We start from the raw sequence: 16,482 nt of genomic DNA, 5'->3' as shown, positions 1-16,482 counted from the left end.
CGGTAACACTTCCTCTTGGCCGGATGATTGCCAACACAGAGATGAGTGTGCTGCGCAGCGCGGATTCCAAAAAGACAAAGTGAAAGAACTACTGCACAGCTATTCCCACCGTCCAGCCACTTGACTATACTTCACCTACCACAAATCGTCTTATATATTATACAAGCGCGAACTAATTGTTTCCCATGTTGTGTATACACGACGACGTGAACTTGCACCCTGGCCATCTCCACTGAAAGAAGGTGGTGCCCCTCCCCTTTCCCCCATACACACACACTCGACCCGCCCGCACACTGCTCAAATTCCGGCACTGCCTGGAACGCAAATTACCACCTCCCTGGCGCCCTGTTACGTACCCTGTTCACCCTAGAGCTGGGCCGCTTTTCCCTGCTGCAGTATACGCCCAACACTGGGGCCAGTGCCTGTAGCCTATATCCCTTGCATGTTGGGTGACAAACATACGACGCCGAGCAACAATGTCATCTCCTCGATCGTGCACTAAGAGAAGGGGACACTTCATCTATGCCGTAAGGGTATGACGTGTAGCTTTAATGCATTTATTCCCATATATGTGCAATCGGTCACCCTCAATTTACAATGGCAGATCTTTGGTATTCCTCTTGCACTCCTGCCAAAAACTGCAGCAGTTAAGCTATTTGCCACTGCCCCGGGATGGCAGCTGCTGCCACCGGTAGGGTGCGTGCGAGCCAGATTTCTCTTGCCGAGCAACCTAAGGCTATTAATCATTAATTGAACTGCAGCCATTAGTGACGGCTTGCCCTGTACCTCCTGTGTACTCGACAACCAAACCGTCTTCTCGTATATACCGAATCAACATAAGCAGTGAGGGCTCTACGGTGGGTAGACGGCCCCTGGGCATTGTCGATGAGTGCACCATTGTGAAATCAAATTCATGCCCTATCCAAGTAGTGTGATTCGAAGCAATACACACCCTCTTAGAGAGGCGAGCAATGTGTTCCATTTACTGCAAGAGACATAGCAGCTTCGTCTATTGCAATCATTCGCAGGAGACGCCGTAATGCTTGAATAATAATTTCTCCGCCGCTCTACGCGTGTATGAATTCCACCGCATGGATCCAAGCTCCCCGACGATTTAACTCACTGTGGGAGGTGACGGTGAGGAGAATCCGTGCAGATGCCGCGCTGACGCCTGTGATCACAGCCTCCTGGACTTCCCGGACTCCGCATCTGAACTGCTCCGGCTCTGCTACAGAGGCGACGTTAGCTCACGTCATGCTAATTTGCCTCGGGCTACGGGCGGCACGCTAGCAATACCTAGGCATTCAGGATTACCAACGACACTAGACTCATGGGCCCCAATACCGAGCCTTGTTGGCAATTATAGCCGGCACCAGCCTACACGTGTATATATAACTCTCTTACGCCGAAGGCATATTTGCGGAAATAAAAAAAATTGCCACCTGCAACAGTAAACAGTGTGCTCACAATCCGGTGGGCAAATTGTGGTGACGCCACGACGTCACGTGACGTAGGCGACCCACTTAGGTTGCTTCTCAGGGGGACATCGACACCGGATTTTCAACAGAAGGCGAAGCTTAGCGGTATTGCGATAATAGCTTTCATTCCTTCCATGTCTGACCGCTCCCCTAAACATTAAAAGTTCACAATGTCTTCAGAACATTTTCGTTTGCCATGCAAGGCTGCAAATGCCCGTGCAGCACAAAGAAGAATAATTATCGCATCGAATGCGACTGAAGGGCGAATATATCACAGAAAAAGAACGGTGGAAAGTAAGCAAAAGTTAGCCTTTAAAGGAGAGCAAGTACTAGTAAGTTTGTTCTTTTCTCGAACCGGGGCACACAGAATCCTCTTGACACCGTTATGTAATGGCTGAGCGAGGCACGACAGACTCTACTGAAACAGGATAACCGCTCCTCCATCGAATCTGCTAATGAAAAGCACTAAACACTAGGCAGAATGACGACGGCACAAATCACTCAATAAGAATTTTTTTTATAAAGCAAACGATGACATGCAGCTGAGAAGTAATCAGGTTGAGCACTGGCTTAGAAATCAATGTTAACAAAGTTGGCAGGAACTTTGAAGAAGCGTGAATTACAAAAATGTTAAACACTTGAAGTTATCAAATTACTAAAAGCCTTTCTCATAGAGCTCCTTCGCCTCCTTTTATACTCCACTAAACCTAAAGTTTATCGAATTGTTATGCGCACTGTTTTCTTTTTTCAAGGTCTACGGTCGAGTTAGTAATGGTAGCATGCTTCGTGCTGCCGTGTGAACACTCGCTTGATAGAAATCTCAAAGGCGTAGGCCGGTATATTTATTTACTGCTACCGTCCTATACAAGGCTGGTATGGCAGATCGTAAAGTGCCTCTGTGATCAGCTCACAGAACACACCAGCTCTATAAAGTCCGAAGAAGGCTAGTCCTAGGTGCAACAATTTTCGGCACCACTCGCGTCTCTAATTGTTTCATGCATATCATGTGGTTCAAAATACGTCTTAATACTGCCCAATATTTTTTCCCTGCGCAAATTTTTATATTATAAAATGTCAGAGATACAACCATGCGGTAAGCTGACCTGATTGTGCAGTAAGCCGGACATTATCTACCTCCTGTGAATCAATATTTAGAAGATTAACTGTTGCACCAGCTAGCCCAGCGGCTAGTTTTTTTTCAGTACAATTAAATGTCTTGAATTACCTAATAATCTACTATTCTTGATTTTAGGGGCAAGGCAATATTGAAAAATAAATGGCAGAAACACCAAAGATGGGCTATGCTTTTAAATCTTCCCAATCAGCAATGTGGACCGAAATGTCGATCCTCAAAAATTCGAATTTGAAAGCTTGTTGAACTGAGTTTCCGCATTCCTCAAATATAAAATAGCGTCACTGGGCGTTTATTTTTTTTAATTCGTTTCAGTTTTTATCCATATGGTGTACTTATTATCCCCCTTGCTGTACAACTGAGCTCATCAGATCGCACCAACTTAACTCTAGAAGTTGTTAAAATAAGAATCTTTAAAGGAAAAGTAAAAAAAATGCCCCGTATATGACGCACAAGAACAACGCAAGAAGACATTGATTAGATTTAAGTCTGATTACAGAGCATAACGGCTAACTCAAGACTACGTTCACGTTTCTGCATTTTTTAACATTGAGCGTATTATAGGCTCCATTCATTTCACGCTATTCCTAGCCCCAAAAACATCAAAAGGCGGTCGCTGATCATTGAAGATCTGCAGCTGGCGTAATTATGAGCCCTTGTTTTTCCAAGGAGTTGAGCGCATTACATGTCTTCATTTCCGCAAGTCAGAAGATCTAGCGAGCATCAAAGACGTGCGTAGCTCCTGTTGCTGGAACGCAGCAGGTATTCACAATAATAATAAAAATAACTCCACGTGCTTATTCTCCACTCCAGTGTCATGCGTTTACAGAATGACTGACTTTCGTAAAGGAGCACGCCCGCGTGAAAGAGGCTGGCGCAGACATCCTGCGAACATATTAGTGCGGTGGCCGTTTATGGGCGGCAATTTGTGGCTAAATGTGAGACTTTCTCTGACGGCCGGCATTTTCGCTAAGTAGCAAGCATGTATGCGAAACTCTGGATTAGCTATGTGCTCTGGCTGTTCTGTTGCGCAGAAAAAAAAAATTTCTTTAGCGGTCGTCATGACTTTGGAGATCCCATTAACTATTGACTTTTGTGGTGGTGATTTTCACTTTTGGTTGATTCCCGAAACCTTCACCGCTGGCGTCCGCATAGGAAGCTTTTCGAACGAGGTAAAGCTTCAAGCTCGTCTGGGAGGTTATTAGCAGTTTTCTGCCTATTGATCCTGGCCAATTCGTTTCTACTCTTTGTATTTTAAATTGAAGCCTGCTGATTCAGGTTAACTCCGTAATGTCTTACTGGACAAATTATTAGAGAGCCTCGCGCTGAACCGGCCTTAATTAATATCCAATAAAGGTGACGCTGTTCGTGTGCTTCCCACGTGTAGGGTAGCATGCCGGGCGCTGCCTATTTAACCTCCCTGCCTTTCCGTTTGTCTTTCTCTCTCTCCCTTGAGATAGCTATTTCCTCATTATTAATCTGTCATTTTTAGCGGGTAATTTAGAGCATGCTTCATATTGTTCAGAAGCAATGCAATATTATGCCCGAGAAACATTGCTTAAAGAAGTGAAAAGAAGCGAAAGTTCTAGGAATTTTCTACCTTCTCATTTCTCATCTAAAAAAAAGTCTGAGAGCTTTCGCCAACCCGTCGGGCGCTCATGTACCCGCCAGAAAAGACGGCGTACAAAGCAAAGGTTTCACGCCGTGAGAACCACGACACCCACATCAGCGAGAGCGTCCCAGAAAAGAGTTCGTCAACACAGGTGTGCAAGAAACTGCGAAATTGAAAGCAGCGCGAAGTGAAAACCACGCGTCACGTGTGTGCCTTTTTTTTCTTGTCCTTCATCGGACTGACTGTTCTCTCTTAAAAATGGTTGCTAGCCTCTGAGCTAAATGTAAACATGCGAACTACGTGCGATATGACTGACCACACCACTCGACCACCGCGAATCAATGTCGCTCCCGGCAGTTCATTTGTTCCCTGCAGAACAAACCCAACCAGGCACCAACTGTCAGCACTCTCTTTGCGAAGTTGGCTGGTATTGCGTCACATATGCGTACAGTGATCGGTCACTTTAATCGAGAAGATCCGGATAAAAGATCCGGGCGAAGATTCGGGAAAAAAAGGCTGGATGCATTGTGGTAATTAAAGTGCAAAGCGTCGGCAGCAAGCAATTTTCAAAGCCCGCAACTGCAATTTTCCTTTGCCTGCAGGCGCATATAAAATACAGTTCCCGCGGTCTGCTGCTTTAGCCTCTTTTGACCCTATGCAGTGATCTGTATCGCAAGTTGTCAGCCTCGCAGAGTTTGCTTGCACCCAAGCCAATTCCACCACATGGTCACAGTGGCCGCAGGCCCACCTGGAATTGACTCTCGTTCGGTACTGGACAGGTCTCCTAGGTCTCAATTATACGTACGCTGCGCTGGCAGGAATGCATAAGGCAGCAGTTTTCTCCCCCAGCACTGGAATTACAGTATAACCTCGTTACAAGTAAACAGGTTATAACGAAATAATGGCTATAAGAAAGGAATGATGATCTCCATAGAAGCTCGGCCAACACGGGCTATAACGAAATAATGTCCGGGCTGCATTAACTTCGTTATAACGAGGTTCAACAGTAGTATTTTGAGTTTTCAAAGAAGATCCTTTGAATATGTACGTCATGAGCGTTTTCCGTCAACGATCTTTATTGTATGTGCTCCAATGTAATTGACACATGCCACACGGATAACTGAGTGGCACGGGCAATAAGTGCTTTTGAACGCTGCAAAACGACGACTTCGTTCCCCTGGTACCACCTTGCGAGGGTTACAGATTCATAACATCTTTGCATCTGTAATGCGGAAGAACTTCGTTTTTCAGCATTTTTCAAGGTCTAAAAGGCTTACTTTTGGTAAAACAAGGTGGATGTAATCAGCTTACTGATAAGTCTGTGAAGAAGTGGCCGAGTGTTATCGGCGGGAAATTTCTCTGCATGTTTCGATTCAATAAACATGCGCATGAAACGACTCATTTTCACAAATCTATAGTGTGAACAATCAGCAACAATATATTGTTTATATGGCAAGTGTAACTCTGTATTTCAGGGCATGAAACCGTTAAATGTCATCATGTGAAACAATTTTATCGTACAGATAATCTGTGCTTCCGCAGAAATCTGTAATTAAATTATCACTTATGATCGGATGATTATTGCGTGGGGTAAGTGCCTTCTTAAAGTGTGCGGAATCCAACGCCCAGCAGCGCACAGAGCTGACGTATTTGTTGTCATTTTCATAAAACTTAGACACTTTGAAATGATTTAATGTTTATTTCGGCTCTTTTCGAACGAAATTCATGGGTGATGGAAAAAAATCAAGAGGACACTTAAGCTTCGCTTTAAGGGTAGACGCAATGGCACCTTTTCTTTCTTTTTTTAGTTACTATAACATCAGTACACATCCACAACACACTTTACTCTCATATACACCGCAACGCGTTTACTTGGTGCCCCTCTACACGACTGGACGAACAATTCAGTGCATGTAATCTTTCTCTCGTCACTAGAATTTATTATAGGCTCAAAATTATTCATTGTGGAAGACTCTATATCCAGCGTATTTACAGAGTTTTCGCCTCTTTTATGTTGTATTCGTCTGATGAATCTGTGACGCGTTATAACCTTTCCCTGTCTGTAAGCGCTGGCGGTCTTGGTTTGTCCGCCTGTACGCCCGGCAGATAGTTCCACGTTTCATGTTTTTCCCTGCAATATATGACCAATAGTGAGTCCATTTTAATGAATTTAGTCTATGTTTTGCCGTTTCTGACTGTGTCTTCGCATGTTTCTGATTACCCATGTTTCTTGGGACTTAAAGCATGGGGGGTGTTTGGCTGTTCGTTTACTGCTTTATCGCTTCTCCCCCAAGTTTCTGAGAAAAAGCTTTCACAATAATTTAATTCGTATGTTCTTCCCTCCGCCCATGTACCGCTTTGTGTATATTGGTTTACCGGGACATTACATACTGAAAAAGGTACGTAAAATACCCCTCTCGCTCATTTTTCTTTTAGCTACACAGCGTGACATTGGCGCCATAGCTTCTGGGATACCTTGCAATGCACATTGCAACATATACTTAATTTTACACCGCACACTCTACAATTTCTCACTGCACTGCCATTTTGTGCGCACTCTCGAAACTTTCTTTGTAATTTGAATACACACCCTCTGGAAAGCACTCATTGTGGACCGGCATTGGGAATCTGTTTTTTTTTTTTCCGCAATAAACCACTCCAGCAGAATAATTTTTCATCTAATGTAACTGTATGCACTGACTGATTTTGAAGTAGAGTGGCAAACACTACTACTTCTGTGCTCTTTATTGCCCTTTTTCGAATAAACCATTGCTTAGCTGTGTCGTATTCTGATTTAGTTGTGATGTGCTCTTTTCTTTGTCTTTTATAGTGCTTGGGTGTTTAGATGTGACCTATTATGTATTTTGTTTATTGCCTATTGTTCTCGTAACTCTTTGTACATAGTTCATATATATCGAACTTTGCGTCAATTTAATAAATATCACGCTCAAAAAGAGCTTGTGGCCTGCGCGTTCCGTGCCCGCCTGGCACGCAGAAAGTCTTGGTTCGAACCTCAATGCCGGTGAAGTTTTATTTTTGCGGGAATAATTCCACCGCGTTTCTGGGGCATTCCTGTGAATCCTAGGAAACGGCGACGGCTCTTTGACCGAACGAGCTGTATGCGGTACCGCGTAATATAGTCAGGTTCATTGCGACCTCAAAAAAAGGGTACGTCACCAGCACAAGTAGTCAACAACAGAACTACCACACAGAGCAGGTAATGAAGCAATGGAGCACGGAATGCATGGGGAAGGCATGATGCAGTGAAAGTGTTGTTTATGGTATCCCTCTGAACTGTGGTCAAGTCTACATCGGTCAGAGGAGCCGCTGTCTAAACGACCAGTTATGGGAGCATAACAATTCACTACGTAATGGTTACGGCTCGAATCTACCGCCCCATTTTAAGGACTGCAAATGCCACCCTCTCCTGACAAACACTTCGATATTCGGCAGTCACGAAGATAGGCTCAAACGTGAGCTGTTTGAAGCGGCAAAATCGCTCAAAGTGACAGATGCATTACCACGCACTCAGTACTTGTGGCCTAGAAAGAGCAGCGTTTTCTGATATGTTAAGAATCAGCTATCTATACATTGTCTCCACCCTTCCCACTACTCTTACCCTTTAAGTTTATTTTCATCGTTCTTATGAATGATGCTTTGCGCATGCGTGTACGGCTCCCGTGAGGTACTGCGTACTTCAGTAAATCTGTTGAAAGTTTGCGCTGGTCCCGTCCACTTCTTGGCTGTGTCCTTGTGTCTCCGCGCTACCAGCACTTCATCGTGTACCGAATTATTTCACAGGTTGTTGAGATTTTCTTCCACTGTCATCTATTTCTTCCGGAAGGCTTTTTAATTAGATTACGTTTTTAATATTGCCCTGACAAGTTTGGCGCATGCCGCTGGCAAGTGCTTCGAAAAAGGCACTCCTTCAAAGAGATCAAAGGGAAGTCAGCCATCGAGTGGAGCTTTTGTGGACCGAAAAAAGACTGCACAGGAACGTCTGTGCACATTTAAGACAAAGCTTTCTTCGGTTTTAACAAGGAATTTAAATAATCAAGGACCGAAAGGTACGCTGAAATAATTATAAAGCTCTTTGTGTCGCCATCTGTCACATCCGAATAGGTTTTTGAAGTGCCAGCTGAAGTGGCGTTACCGCAAATAATTGACCGAGAACTTCCTGTATTTTTCATGGTTACCTCCCCAAATTATTTGGTTTCGGTTAGGTTGCTAAAGCATGCTTTCTTCAGTGTGAAGAAAAACAGACTACCTAAAACTGCGACCTGCCCATTGGCTGTCCAATAATGGAAGGTATTCTGAGAGTACCATAAGGCCGAGCAAAAGCATAAGCAGTGCTATGCGTTGATTGCCGAGTGTGCATGCTAAAATGGCACGAATGGGGACATTTACACAATATAATTCAGGAGTAAAGTTTTCTTGGCGTAAGCTTCTTTGTGGGTTCCGGAATCAGAAGTATTTTCTGATTCTGAAAGAGAAGAAACAAGAAAAGCGCCACATTCCAGGGGGAGTAGAGGGATACCCTTGAGTTTTGTCTTGTTTTCTCCAGTGCTTTCTTTATTTTTTTCTGCGTATGCTGCTGTTAGGATCCATGCGCCACTGCACATCACTGTCCGTGGTAACGCTACATGAATATGATGGCCTGAGTTCTCACGTTCCACTCTTTTACTACCTTTTTGCCCCAACCCAACACCACAGTCCACGCAGGTGTAAGGTGGGGAATGGGCTGTATGCCTGAAAACCACGCCACCCTTCCAACCTTTTCCCTCTCTCCAATTGGTCAGCAGATATCATCGCATCGTCAGTGCTGACGCATAGTCGATCGTCAGTGCTGCTCTTCATGAGTAACTGAAATGGCAACTCTGCTGACCTGACGCTGTACCGCCAACCCGAAAGTGGGTTACCTGCCTGCCGACTAATCTGTTGCTGCTGTAACTTGTCTTGTTTTGAGGACAGCAGGTTTCATGTAAAGCTAGAGAGCTTTATGTCGTGTTTTTACTGGCTTTGAAGGCATTAAAGAATTAAGGTCACATCATACCTTCTACTAACAGTTAGGACATAAACAAAAGTAGTCGTAACGTTATTTTTCTGTTGGTTTTGCTTTTGCTGAATATTATCTGGTTTATTTAGGCACTACCTTTTCGCACAAAACAATTCGCTTCCCTTACAGCTGAACGCATTGCTTACACAAAACTCAAATATTTGACGTGCGATACATCACGAACATTCGAATTATTTTAACTAACGCGAGTGTTCGCTTCTTCACTATAATCGATAAAACAACTTTCGAGGCCTTCTAGTGTTTCCTGTTTTTAATTCAATTACCTCTTTCCGCTCCATGCCTGTTAAATTGATTCGACCGTTGTTAGTTTTGGTATTTACGTTAAGCCCATTGTTGTTCTCTCAAATAAAAAAAAATATGCAACCAAACCTTTTTCATTTCTTCATATAATCAAACCACTTATTCGGCGGATATGTATTGCATGCTGTACAATTTTTCCTGTCAAGGTCTCAATGCGTTACCGTATAGACCGGTCGAACACCATCCTGTACACGAAATAGCAGTGCCGACTGCAAGTGTCTTGGGGCAGCCAATTTGAATATGGTTGCACTGTTATTGTTATTTTTGCTCTGCTGTATTGTTTTCTCATTCTGAACAAGAACTTAATAACAATCACGGGAAGACGTCCTGTCACTTCGTATTTACCCCCTCCCGTCTTTTTTAAGCTATAGCTACACTACGCCACCTCTTCCACCCTTCTGCGTGGCACCACTTCATCTCCGTGGCACCACTTGAGCTCCGTGGCGGCGCCGTTGGTCGCGTGGTTGGTCACGTGGGTTAATCACGTGATGCGGCCGGTGGTCACGTAGGTTGGTGACGTGGTGCAGAGCAGCTGCTGCTGCGGGCGACGCGCAACAGCTGCAACAGCTGTGTGCATGAGCTGTGTCAAGTGGGACGAAGATGAAGAAGGAACGCCCACCGAAAGGAGCGGCGAAAAACTGAGTTCAATTCGGCTGAGCGAGTTCCACTCGGCCAGATGTAGCTATCGCGTCACTCCATGTTTAACCAGAGTTAAACCACAGCCGTTTTTTCTGTAATCATTTTTTGTTTTTTTTTATGAGCAAATGACAATCACCAAAGTTTTGTTAAAGCCACTCGTATTTTTAATTCCGACTGTACTTTTTCTTGGTGGACAAAGCACTTTATTCTGTTTTCCTCAGGGAGAACAGTCGGCGTGATGCTGTAGAACACAATGAAGACAGCGCTTGTCTGCAGCGTGATGTCGGCGAATGTCGAGTTTGTATGCCGCTTGGGTGCTTTCCCCAATTCCTTACTTGCATTTTTGGCTTGGCGCTTACGACTATGAATATGAAGAAAAGGCCACGACTGAATACGGTAACAAACAACATGGATATGCCGTTACGAATATCCTGCACAAGAGCAGGAGCCAGACATACTGCTGCTCTGGCGTTGTCCGCGGTGCTTTATTTATTTTAGGGCGAAAAGAGCGCTGGGTCCCGTTACTGCACCATTCTGTCTGTTTTTTATTGATTTTTCTTTTCGTTTTCACTTTTATCGCCGACCGCCTGCCGAACATTTGGGTCGCTTGAATAGCTCTTAGCAACCAGGGCTGTTTCCGTGCGCGTGGTTTTCCACGAATGCGCGAGTTTTTTTGCTTACTGCCGTAGGCACATGCAATGCAGAAAGCACGGGAGCCACCGCCGGAAACGCATGACATGTGAAGGGTGAAATGTCGTGTCTTGCCATCGACTGTGTTTTCATGGCTGTGGTGGGAGTCGAACTTGCTTACTGTACAGAGTCGTTGGAAGGTATTGCTGTAGTGCCCTAGACGCTTTACAGAGCGAGAGAACCGGTGGCGCCTTTGCGCCATCGCCGGCCTCCGTGTGTTCTGCCGGCGCTCAGGCAACGAACTGGGGGGTGGTCTATGCTTCGGCTCTCGCTTCGGGTTGCGAGCTTGCGATGCGAGTTTGCCGATACGCATGCCAATGCGCATAGTATGTCTTGGGCTGAAAAATGTTTGATTGAAACGCTCGAAGTATATAAAGAAATGTGGGGCTATAGAGCTAAAGTTCTGGTTTTAGTGAGCTGGAAACTGTGACAGTTAGAAAAAGAGCCAACGTGAACTGCACAGCATAGAAACCCTTAGCTGTCGGCGTATTAGAAGCTTGCCAGTGCATATATGCTTCCATCTTTGGAAGCACTGTCATCCCCATTAGTACCAGCGCCCCAAAGATTGCCTCCACCCCAGCGTAGTATTACAGATCGCACTGAGTTAGTGTTCGACGGAACGCTCCCTGATTGGCTGGAAACAGACGGCATGGTAGTCAACACAAACTTCCGCTTGGCGTGCATGAGCAGAGCCATGTTTTTGCCTACGGCATTTTGATATCAACTTTTTTTTCAATCACCGCAGGGCTAAATGAATCTGCAGAAACGCCGGCTATGCTGTCACTTTGAAGTGAATAGACACCGTTGTCGTTCATATACGTGTTGTAACCCATCCTTAGTGTTGCGTTATACGCATAAGATTTGGCGTTATACTCAAAGGACGCCGTAAAAGGTTGGTCGTCGAAGCCTGACTTACCCTTAAAGGGACAATATCGTTGCATGAGAAATCCTCGAGCACAATTCCCCCTCTTCCATAGATTCAAAAGTACCGGGGGGCTTTCATACCACTACAGGCGCAGTGGAGCAGCAATTATGCGATACTTCACTGCTGCAGCATGCGTCTTCTTTAAGCACTTCCACTGAGGGGGCTTGTAAGACCCAGGGTGCTCTTGGTGAATTCCCGTACGCTCATTTTCTCGCAAATAATGCTTTTGGATGCTCTCACCAATAAGCTGATGACCTGTGCCACGGTGGGCAGGTGGCCATTGCATTGAATTTATATGAATTATTTTTTATGAATGAATTTCATCGCCACCCACCATAATGTGCGGGCTGCTCATAATACGATGGGCCACTTCCGTTTACATGGCGCGGGCGGGCAGGTGGACGCCAGATTTTCTGGAGTACGGGACCTAAAATTGCATAGCCCCAAAAGCTGCCGACACCACTCGGCAGCAAGTGACTGCCGTGAGCGAGCGGATGCGATCCCGCTAGCTGCTTCATAGCACGTGTCAATTTCTTTCTCCACGGGGTGTAGTAGTCTGCTCCGCAAGTTAGCAAAGCGCGCGCCAAGTACGTCCATTTCTTTCTTCACTTATTTATTAATACATAGAGCAGCCCCTACTAGTTTTATAAAAAAACAACTAAAGTATCAATGTCACTTGTTTTACTAAGTACTGAAAATTTATTAAATGATCAGCAAGGTCGTCGGCTCTAATGAAATCTGGAAAAGACGTGAAGACATATCGCGGCTTATGAAGAGGACAAGTAATCTAAATTAGAATTGTTTTATGATCCGAGATACCGTCTATTATTTCACATTTGTGACCCTTCGCTGCAAGATCGGAAATTCGGAAAACTATAGCGTCTTTTCGGGCAGCACCATCGAAAATTTTTGGAAGACCGAAGGTTGTATTCAGTAAGTTGTATTCAGAACTATTCAGTACATCAGTGCAAATAGAAGTGTTGTTACTAGTAGCACTTAGGGATGCCCAATGTATACTAGGGGCATTAAAATCGCCCTTTCTCCCAAGGCTAGAGGCAGGGAAGTTGTATTCAAACAATAATTGGTACGGATTGAGCAGGTAGTCGGTAGTAGAGGAACGTGGTCAATAGAAGGCACAAATAACAGTGGTGCACTTTGAAAAAATGATTCTGCACCGAACTGATACTGTATCCGGGGAACTAGGCAAAATACTAACCCCAACATATGATCGGATAACCAGAACAACACCCCCTCCACTACCTGTCTGCCTATTTGCCCAAAATGTAGTATAACCAGGGGGTTGAATTCACAGGAGTAGATTCCTTCAGGCAGCCGAGTTTCAACGATGCAAACAACATAAAGCGAATGAACAGAAATGAGCGACAAAGTAAACCGACAAACTTACGACGCTTCGTGCATTAACATTGAAGAGGGTCAGACTTTCCGCAGAATTACAAGTGAGTAAATCAAAAGGTCTTGTGGCCGGGAATGACTGCGATGAAGTTGACTGATCCGCTGTTGGCGAATATGATGGAGACACGTTTTGCACACAAGGATTATTTAGAATATTTGGGGTACAAGAAAGCTTAACCAAACAATTTGAAGCGTGTTCCCTATCGTACCGAGCGATATGAATAAAATGTTCAAAATGCAGCCGTACACGCGAAACATTACTGCGAAAAGAAGCTAAAGCGTCCTGTTCTTGTCGAACAGAGCGCACCCAAAGCGAACACATCTCCATCATATAAACTTTAGACCATTTTAGTTTTGACACATTTTTCATTACATTGATTGCTTTTTCGTGAACTTCAAGGAGTTTCAGGACAACTGGACGAACCCGACCGTTGCGCCTTTAGCCTATCCTGTGGAAACGTTCAGTCTGAAGGCATTAAATACTCAGTTTTTACGTAACTGAGAAACATTGGCACGCAAAGTGTAATTGGATTACTGTTCTTCCTTAGCCTGGCCGTGCACTATAATGTTATTACATCGCGAACAATTTTCCAAATCTTCTATCTTATTAATTTTGTAATCGTACTATCTGTTAGAGAAAATACAGAGCGCGTCTCTTCATGTCCGCGGTCACAGGACGAGGAATCTAGCGCACTGACATCGCACAGCACACGGGCGCTAAGGCGCCCGTGTGCTGTGCGATGTCAGTGCACGATAAAGATCCCCAGGTGGTCGAAATTATTCCGGAGCCCTCCACTACGGCACCTCCTTCTTCCCTTCTTCTTTCACTCCCTCCCTTGTCCCTTCCCTTACGGCGCGGTTCAGGTGTCCAATGATATATGAGACAGATACTGCGCCATTTCCTTTCCCCAAAAACCAATTATTATTATTATTATTAATCTAGCGCTGATATTCTAGGTTCCAAAGCTTCAAAGTGCGCCAAAATTTGTTCCTTGATATTAGCTACATCATGAGCAATTTTCTTCTGATTTTCAAGCAGCTGCGAAAACTTGAAAACAACTGAGGTATTTTCGGCAGTATCAACACCAACAACGCCTGGAACATCGTTTGATGGTGGCGCAGAGCCAGAAGAACCACTTTTAGAGCGTGTTGAAAGCCTGTCACCTGAACTGGCCAAAGTTACTTTTCGCTGGGGGCTCAGGGTTAAGCTCGACATCGCCACTTAAGAAGAGGTGACTCAGACAAAAGAAAGCATGTGAAAGTGAGGCAAGATTGCGCTCCTATTTCCCCGAAATGCAGTATTGCATTAGTCCGATTTGTGTCAGCCACCAAGCTTGAGGCCTTTTCGAGAAAAGCGCGAACATCCACTGCATACTAAAAGGCTGTACGCAAACGGGAAGCCTCATCTCGCTCTATGCCTCATTTTTAGCATCGCCTGATAATACGACCAGGAAAATCTACAACTGCGTTGATCAGCTGACAATTACAGTTACAGTCGGCGCCAAATAAACTGCGATCTAAAATTGAAGCGCGTGGCCAAAGGTCAAGCGTGGCAGAGGTCTTCCTGTCAACATCAGAAATAGATGCGCTCGACCGTTTTGAGATAGTTTTGCGTCTGTTTTCTCTGGCGTTCGCTTTCTCATTTTGGCACTGGAGCACCCCGTTTATACTTTCCACCAATGGCAAGATTAGGCAGCGCGGCTTCTCAGACGGCGCCGGCTGTATAGGCTCCTTTGAGGAAGCAAGTGCTTTGAGTACCGTGGCGTGCAGCGCTTTGATTTTGCTTCTATCGTCACCCTGTTATAAGTGTCTAGCTGCGATGCAAACAGTGAAGAAGACCGATCAGATTGCGGTCGGTGTCCGGCGTAGACCGTCGCATAATCGCTTGTTTTTGGCAGCGAGGAGAAGTTTATCGCCGTACTGGTGCCAGAAATATAGCGCTCTAGCTCCAAGGCGAGACAACTACCGTCAAAGAATCAAATCAAATCAGATCAAATCAAATCTTTATTTTCTCTCTCAAGGAGAAGGGGGGTGGCGGGTAAAACCCGCATGATTGCGGCTTGACGAAGCCTGGCCCCCTCATGTACAATTCGGCACCAGTTTCGAACAAACACATCTAGCTTCAAAAAGTTAGTTAGAAACAGATTTCGTTAAATACACTTCAGCTTGAACACAATGCCACTAAAGAACCTTTCAACACCATTCAGAAAAAGAATCTGCAGCAGTACAGAACACTTCATGGCAGTCAAAAACGCAGGATGCAATAAAATAAGCAACAAGTAACGAACATCAAGAACACAAAAAAGTACAAACACAAGCATAAAAAAATTTATCAGGCGTTAGCAGCAGGAAAATGTGCATAAACTGCTTGTTTGGACATCTTTTTCGGGCAGACATCGATGGCCGCAAGGTTATTTAAAAGAACAGCTGGTGATAAGAAATGGACTGGCGACCATAATCTGTTCGACAGAAAGGCACTACTCATGAGTCACTTCGACGAGTACTGTAGAAGGAAATATGGGGTCGAAGATTTATTAAGTCCAGGAAGCTGCGATTACACGACAAAACGGACAAGCGATATGAAGGCGTGAGACGAAAAAGATAGATTCTATGGGAAGAAGTTTAAAGTGATGAAAGTAATCAGATGTATGCTCATGACATGGAATATTAACAATCGCACGCAAGGCACGTTTCTGACCGATTTTAAGTTTCCCTTTGTTTTCCTTAGATGTAGTTTACCAGATTAGATGGCAGTAGTTTAGTGTAGACAGAAATAGTGCGTTATAAATTACGCGTTTAACTGCGGACGGTAGGAAGTGGCGGTGTCTGTTTAGTATCCCGCAAACCTTGTTAAGTTTATTGCAGAGTACTTCAACATGCTTATTCCACCTAAGGGTCTCAGGAAATGTTGCGCCAAGGGTCTTAATTTCGATAACAATACTTACTTCCACACAGTCAAAAAGTATCTTACCTTCGGTGTTAACATTTGTGTTCTCAGTGGGGAAAAGAATAGCCTTTGTCTTTTTAGTGTTCAACCGTAAATGATTTCTTTGCGACCAGTCGCTAACAAATAACAGTGCATGGTTTGCAGAGTAAAAGAAATCATCAATATTTGCCTCTCTGAAAAACATAGCAGTATCACCCGACCCATGATATGGCGTCATGCTGGGAAAAAATATCATTAATATAAACAACAAATAACAAAAGCCCAAGGAT

The sequence above is a fragment of the Amblyomma americanum genome, chromosome 6, assembly GCF_052857255.1.
Source record: "Amblyomma americanum isolate KBUSLIRL-KWMA chromosome 6, ASM5285725v1, whole genome shotgun sequence".
Lineage (NCBI taxonomy): Eukaryota > Metazoa > Arthropoda > Arachnida > Ixodida > Ixodidae > Amblyomma > Amblyomma americanum.
The sequence above is the reverse complement of the archived record's forward strand: the minus strand, read 5'-3'. Positions refer to the sequence as shown.